Below are 8,484 nucleotides of genomic sequence, written 5' to 3' on the forward strand. Positions count from 1 at the left end.
TATTCTTTCTCTCCTTTCTTCTCACCTCTTTGCATGGCTAGTGTTGTTGAACTTTGTAAGGATTTTAGAATGTATATTAACTATGTCAGGAATATTCATGCTTTATGGACGGAAGGATAACAGTGTTAGAGGTTTAGTTGTGTTGAAATGTATGACTGATAGTTACGGTTTTACTAGTATGCTACATCGGGTTTGTGTATTTCAAGATTTGCATAGTGAACCTCATTCGTGCTGTTGAGCAAGGCGTTGCCACATGTTGGACGATCTGTGGTAAAAATCGTTCAACCCAACGAAAATCCAGCAAAAGGTAGTGCCTGTTAAAATGGCGAGAATTAAAAAAATGTCGACCAGGAAATCATTTTTCTTCAAATATAACTTTTCCTCCGTTTTCTTTTGGGTATCTTTTATACTTATGTTATTAATCTATTGAAGTTAGTGAACTTTAATAAAACACAGTGCTAACTGACGCTTAGTAATTACCGGTATTATTTTACCTTTGGAAGGCGCCTGGTTATAAATCTGATAGTTGTTACTAATATTACTTTTTCAGCTTTACATTTCTACTGATGAACTGCTCCTTTTCAATCATTGACAAGCAAGACCGCCTATTCCTTTAATTAGCCTTACAGAATGAATGAAAGAATGAAATTATCGGAGATAAAAGATTTCTTAAGCAACAAATTATTGATTGTAACAGAACAGAATCAACTTTTTCTTGGCATCGAATCACTTTGAAAGTTTCCTGGTACGTTTGTATTTTAAGCGTATTTTTTTATTTTTTTTACTTTCTTTTGTATGCCTGCGTCACCTGGGGCTAAACCTGACACTGTTCTTGATATTGTATCCATCAATTGCGAGCTTCGATAAGAGGGAAGATGGCGTGATGTACAATTTAATCTAACAAATTAGTGTTAATGCGTAATCAGATTCGCTGAGGTGTACAATCCATAGGGTAGTGCCTAACTTAGAGTTCAGATCACCATGTTTATCACATTTCCTCTTTGTAAAAAAACGCGTGGAATAATAAAATATTCCTTTTGAAAAGGTTCAACTACAGCTTTCTTCACGTTTTCGAAACATTTAATGAAAATAATTTAATCTGATGCATTTAGCGTTTAATTATTCGATACGATGTATTTCTTTGTAAATAAAACAAATGAACTAAATTGTAGCGTTGTTTCCTGTAATTATATCGAGATAAAATCAACAAATAAAACAAAGACGAGGTATATTCACGAATTCTTGTAATGTCATGGCCACTCCTATCTGATCTGTGGGGTTGTATTTATATCGAGATAAAATCCACAACTCATAAAACCATGGAAGCATTACTTCATAGTCATTCGAAAATTGTGTTGGATGCGCCGAGACTGCCATTCAAATTGTGGGGGAAACATCCTTATTCTAACGCACGGCGAAATCACTTTATGCTCTTAGTTACAATTAGGGTAACTAGAATACACCGCTATAATAAAGTACATGACATTGCTACTAAAAGCAACTGATGGTGCGTGTTTTGACATAAAATGTGAATTGAGCAATATACCGTCTCTACTGATTAGTGTTTGTCAAATACCAGCAAAGCATTTTAGCTCCAATCATTTAAGGCAAGTGCTTGGGAATCTAATGGTATCTCATGTTGAATTTATGATATTAGATAATAAACAATACTATTCTATTTTAAGGTTTGGTATTTGAAGAAAGAGACCTAGGACAAGAGCTGAATAAAGTGCAAATGTCGTTAATGGACCGATCAGAGAGACTCTTGTTACTTTGCTTAATTTAGGTCAAATGAGTGGGGGAGGACAGATATACCCTGAAGGAGCTAAATCGCGGTTCTTTGGCAACTAGGAATGGGCACTTATTTAAATGGTTCGCAACGCTTATTATAATGTAATATGAATGTATATAAACTAAATTACATTCAATTGTTTCTGCTTTGCTGTGATTTCTAATCAATTATGTTCGGCGATATACGCGAAAGGTCCAAATTGAATGGCAGTCTCTGGCGTCTGGTTATTCCAGTCTACGCCGTTAGTATTCTCCCATGACGCCATTGGTATTTTCCTGTGGGATATGTTTAGCCTCGTTCTTCGAGCGCCCCTTCATTACAAATGGCGACGAAAGCATTTTGGTCCTCGATTCGTGTGACAAGTTAACATTTTCATTTTGTCTTAAATATTGGATATCAAGAGCACCATATTTTCAAGGTGATATAACAACAACAATGTTGAATTTAAATTGACCAATATGTCGAAGACTGTGGATGATACTGAGTTAGCGACTTGCCTCCTTTAATTATCCCCCTTACAAAATGAATGTGGGCGAAGCAAAGGCATGGGCTCTCGCTAAGAAGTTAAATCCCGAACCGGACATGGTGAAGAAACTGGTACACTTCTGTTATATTGATTAAAACAAATACTAAAATTGAATATTTAAAAGTTAAGACCGAATAATGCACTTGTTTAAATTTTACAAAACTACTCAATAAAAAAAACAGTAGTTGTTCTCTAGCTCAATGGCTATTTTTGTAATAGATGAACTAAATAAACTACCGTGGGAGCTCTAGCTAATCTTTACTGTTTGCGATCTGTTTATTGTGTTTGCGACCTATGTTTGGCTAAGAATACAATTCGGCACGTTCTGCGATTCCTGGAAACGTATCTCGGGTATGTTTATTGAGTCTTGACCATTTTGCTTCCAATTTAGTTCCAGTAATTGGCAGCAGTGATTCACGTACGACAATCAGGGCGAGAATCACCGTACAAATTTATTTGTCCCTTGCAGTGTGTGATGTATCGATTGAGGAACCTAAGCTAATATAGTTTTAGTACTTTTCGATAAATGATCTATTCATTTCTTTAGTAATTATCGTAAAAGTTTGTTATTTACGCTGATTTTCACTATCACCAGTATCTAAATAGCTCTCTATAGTTAATCTATGCGTATTTGATAATAACAGAGGAAAAAAGGCAATGAGTGGTCTCCTATTGACATAGATTTGTATTTCTGAACTGTTAACGGCAATTTACAAATCAGTATTCTCAATGAAAGACTCTTGCGTTCATCCGAAACATCTGATTTTCAATTTGTCGCTCGCTAACTATAGGCAACCCTGTATATCCAAAGGCAAACACTCGACACATACTATATATAGGTCACTACTGGACTACCATATAGTTCAAATTTAGTCCAACAATCCGCTTTTGCGTAAAGGTCTTTAGCAGTGGGGGTAAACCGGAAGACCCGGCGAAAACCCACGAGATTGAACAGGCAACCCCTCTCTCTAACAGTACAAGCGGGGATCGAAACCATGCCACATAAGTCAATGACAGAACTTATGATCTACCGTGCATGGGTTATGTCCCCACCCCCACTCCTCTCCACCCCCACCCAACAAAACAAAGGAGTATACCACTGCTCAAAAAATGATATACAAAAATACGTGATGTGTATTCTTTTACTATAGGCATGCACAATCTGTACCACGTTAAGTGACATTCAATTTCATATTACGTACGCTGACTTTAAACCTTCGCCATCGTGTTAGCGCTTTAAGATTTAACAAACCAACAGTGAGGCTGATAGATTCCCTCAAAATGAAATTCGATTTTGAAATGATTTATATATTTGCATAAACTCTTTGGGAATACTAAAGCGCATTTAAACATAAAGAAATGTGAGAGCTTCAGGCGCCAAATTCCTACACTTAAAAACTTATATATATATAGTCATTTGTTTAATAACGTATTTCACCGGTAGATATAGACGTGCGTGTTTACATGAACCTAATAGGCATACCCCACCTTTTAAAGATACCAATTTTCGATTTTATAAAAACTGAAAACAAGAACTGCAATTTTTCTTTCTTTGTGTGTTTTGGTTGGTTTTTTTTCGGACTTGTTCCTGATTATGTCCACGTGGCTACTGTAGTCGTTAAACAAATATTCCAATTTTGTACGTGGAGGTTAGCACCCGTGCTTTCGTTTACATGGACATTATGTGCAAATTTGTTATTTTATTTTTTCATATAACACCTTAAACTATATTTTTAAACTATGGCTATCGAAAAGCTTCATGTAAAAGTACGTTAATGTAGCTTGCTAAGAGGATAAGAAAGCAGACAGAGTCTACTGTTTTAAGTGATTAAGAACCCCAGTGGGTCTGGTAATCCCGGACACTTATGCCCGATGGCGATGGTGATATTGCGACATAGTACTAAGTAAAGACAAGTAACTAAACGTATTTATGTCTAAATTAAATAATGGCCTCCACTTTCCACAGCGTTTTTATCTAGTTCCTGTAATTCTACTCCCCTAGAATAATTGTTTTTAACTAGAATTGTTTCCCCAAGACAAATCAAAACCGTATCGCTTTCGTCTATAAAGAGTTCTTTATAAGATAATTTGTACCATATGCATACGTATCTGAAACAAAGATATATATATCTACAGTAAAAAATTTATAACAAGCAAAGATTGAAGTGACCGCCTAAAATTATTTTAAGATTTATCGATTTATATCTTCGTCCCAGTCAGTGATTTAATCTTGTTATGGGACCCACCCGAATTCCACTGGAATTACATCTTAATCTGCCTAATATAATGTAATTGCATATGGTGAAAAAAAAAAAATCTTACTTAAGTTGATAAAATATGATCTATAATTTAATGACCTCCCTAGTAGGGGGAGAGATGGGGAAAGAAATGGGGTTTAACCTCAACTCGATACAAACTAGGCCATTTTGCGACTAACATATGATTCAATTTTATTTCAATAATTCGTTGCGCGTAGGAATCTTTGGTGGTGGGAGGAAACCGGAGGACCCAGAGAAAGGCCACGGGGTTGGACAGGCAATCGTACTCCTTGTCACGTACAAGCAGGGAATCGGAACCACATCACTTGACTCAATGTCAGACCTTACGATCTGACCATTCGGCCACCCAACTCCCCTTTCATATTAGGGGCGTGCCGTTAGAAATCACATTTCTGGTTATTGCGCAATTCATCCAACGATATAAAAGTAGATGTAGATTGATTTTTCACATATCAATTCTGAAATCGCCATAACAGCAATAGATGTCCTTTGTTCGATTTTGCCTTTCTTATTGATTACAACTGATAACAATGTTACAGTTATGGTTCATCTGATAGCAAGTCCACGACAGATTCGCTTAAGTTCAGTGATTGTGTGGTAAGCACTGAGGATATCCAGTCCTAAAGAATGAATAAACAAAGACCATTGGAAAACGCCTTTATTTTGTTAATTCGGGTCTTGAGATATTTTACAATAAGGTTGTAATACAGTTACTACATGTACTATTATAGAGTACAGGACTATAAGTGACAGGTGTGATGTACAGGTATAACTATTTAAACTACTAGATATATAGGGAGAATCACCCATCAAATATATCAACATAAGTCGATGTTTGTTTCGAGGGCTGTTAATATACTTGATTTGATTTGACATTTCATTTATCATCGAATATTATTCTTAAACAAAACGATGTTGGATATCAATCATAGTATTTTTTCAAAAGTAAGTTGAAGCGATATCTCTCAGGAGATACGGCAGTGGATATCGCTAACTGCCAAAGAGCGATATTACCTATGCAATTATTGGCTGATAAACTAGGAAACCTATGGCAAGATCCAGAAAATATTTTAATATACGAGAAAACGAACAATAAGTGCTGGTTGTTGTTGGTCTCTATGCTATACTTTCACTGGCACTTGGATCTCAACAATCCGTGCCATGATTGATCCAAACGAAACCACGGTCGATGGTATGAAAACATTCCCTAATTCTGAACAATTGACTTTGGTGAATTTCTGACTGATTATTATTAGTTATAAACATTTACACACATATATAAACATGCAAATTAAAACAACGAAATCACACGCAATAATTATTATTATAAAGTCAGATTATATATAAAAATCCTCTCTAAGTTTTCAATTATGAAATGCAGTTGTGAATTTTTTTTTTTCGATTATCCATTCCATGGGTTTATATATATAAAGCATCATAATATAGCTCCAGGTTTACGCGAATAAAGAGTAGTATTGACAACAATTAATTAGTTACAATTGCTGACGAATTCTGATTTTTGAAGATGATCTAAATAAAAAAAAGGTGTCACTTTTATTGATCTGTTTATGTCGGTGTCCATAGTATCTTTTCTTCATATTAAAATTATTTTAAGCTGCTTACATAAAAGGGAATGTGTCCTGGGACAAATTGCTTGAAAAGCCTCATCTAAGTAAAAGGTGATTACAGGGGATTTTTCATTTTGCTTTGTGCGTTTTAAGCTTTTTTATCCTTTCTTACAATTCCATTATAGGAAAATATCTGAATAGGATTAAGAAGAAAAAACAATACTGTGGCTTATTATTAAATAGTATATAAATCTATATAAACTATAATCAACAACTTAAGATGATTATGTCTGAACTAGTGGCGATTTAATAAAATGCAATGACAAAGCATTAGGCTTAAATTCTAAAATGGTAGACTTGATTATTCTGAAATATTTAGGGTTGGGTAGGTGGCGCTAAAGTTGAAAACTTACATAATTTGAATACTTATTGTACAGGGTTGTCACGCTATGGCATTAAAGTCCTGCTGTGCCATTTTAGGGCTACTGGAACCACTTGAACACTGCAAAATAAATCTCTAATAGGAATATCAGTCCGTGGCTCAATTCCGTTCAGTATTTACAAAGATATGTTGAATTTAAATTCTATCGAGCTATGCTGCTTCGCCGTGTAATAAGCCCGCCGCCATTTTATTGTCCGCGAAAATTTATTGGTAGGCCCTTTTAAAATCCGATTGAATCTAAGACGGTGCATTATCTAACGTTGGTGTTTTGATTATATTTTCTTAATTAAATATTAAATAATCAATCGGAGTACATATTTGAGTGGATATTTAGTCATGAGAAATTTCAAATTTTAGCGAAAATTTCATATTGCACATCGTTACATTAAGATGATTTAACCTGGTTCTGACTAAAACGGTTGTTCTGTGCACTAACCCTTCGTCTATAGCCTTGGTTGAACACCTGAATTTATGACCAGAATACAATAATAAACCTTGTACATGTATATTTTTTAAAGTGTTAAAATTTATTAGAACCAGAAGATAATGATAAAAACGTATATATACTTTTTAAAGTATTACAATTTACTACCAGAGGACAATGATAAATGTATTTTTAAAAGTTTTAAAGTTTATGGAATATGTCCCGAATCTTGAAATAGGTATGTTTTACACACAACAGAAAATAATTAAAATGGCAAACGTTACTGTCGCAGAAAAGTAGGGCTTTACAACCAGTTTCCTTTCATTTAGTAACATTTGCGGACTACGATCTGTTATCTGGTGGTTAGTGTCGTCCCGCAACACTTCATTCTACTTTTCTTCGGGAACGTCAGTCACTTTGACACATGCCCATATTGCCTTTGATTTTGATTGTCCGTACTAAATTTTGTCCCAACCCTACCATAATGAGCATATTTGTCGAAAAGTCACAGGGCAGGCAAGGATGTTAACTTCGTAGCTGTAATCTTTGTATACTGTGGTATAATCAAATCTGATATGATCATCTATAACAACGAATGCTGCAGATCTCCGGCTATAGAAAAAATAAAATATCTGGTGAAATTTATACAAAAACACAATCGGTATATTTTTCTAAATATAAGGCTTATATAATATCGATATATATATATATATATGCGTCTAAAAACAACAAACATGACATCTATATAATACGTTATATATACTGGTATATAAACAAAAGACACTGATTACATTAATAGTCCTTTCAAAAACATAATCTCGTATCCACATCCGTCCTTTGAATCCACTCATTTCGTGAAATGAAATGAAATGGGGTTTAACGTCCTACTGTTCTGCTCCGACTGGGCTAATGAAGACGGGCATACGCCATACATTGTACTATGAGGGAAATTTTGCCCGGGCAGCGGCAGTATGGCCTACTCTTATATCGAATTCCAACTGTCAAGGGATCTTTTACGTGCATGCCAATGCACACACCGGACCTCGGTTTTTTGTCCCATCCGAACGACTAGACAGCTGTCCTTGTCTGGCTCTCCGTCCTGCACCACTGACAAGGGGAAACCACGTCGGAAAATCCCGATGAACTTTCAGGTTTCTTAGATATTTTATGGAAATTTATTAGAAAACGCCATTCTGGTGAAATTTGGGGCATATTCCCAACTTGTGGTTTGTGATCAATTGCTAAAATGTCACTTTACGTATGTTTCGCGAAATGGATCCAGGCCGATATTTAGACTACTTAAACCCGTCTAGATCTGAATAATCCTTCATAAATCGGTGTGTCTTGATTATCATCTGCACTTTTTTTTTAGCGAAACTGTACGTTCTTCGTAAGTTTCTTCTATCATGATGTATATGCCCGTGCCCAGTACCCAGTCATATTACGATCCATT

The 8,484-nt window shown here is 35.3% G+C and overlaps 1 long non-coding RNA gene across 3 annotated transcripts; it reads left to right on the plus strand.

Moving 5' to 3' along the window:
* On the plus strand, positions 1-2,470 carry LOC126812384 (uncharacterized). 3 transcript variants are annotated; one of them, XR_007675908.2, is made up of 3 exons: positions 1-55; positions 551-745; positions 1,686-2,470. It is a non-coding gene; the product is annotated as an uncharacterized LOC126812384 (long non-coding RNA). The 3 variants fall into 3 exon arrangements; XR_007675906.2 differs by having other exon boundaries at positions 29-307; XR_007675907.2 differs by having other exon boundaries at positions 29-190.
* The last annotated feature ends 6,014 nt before the right edge of the window (positions 2,471-8,484 follow it).

Source organism: Patella vulgata, chromosome 2 (assembly GCF_932274485.2).
Source record: "Patella vulgata chromosome 2, xgPatVulg1.2, whole genome shotgun sequence".
Taxonomy (NCBI): Eukaryota; Metazoa; Mollusca; class Gastropoda; family Patellidae; genus Patella; species Patella vulgata.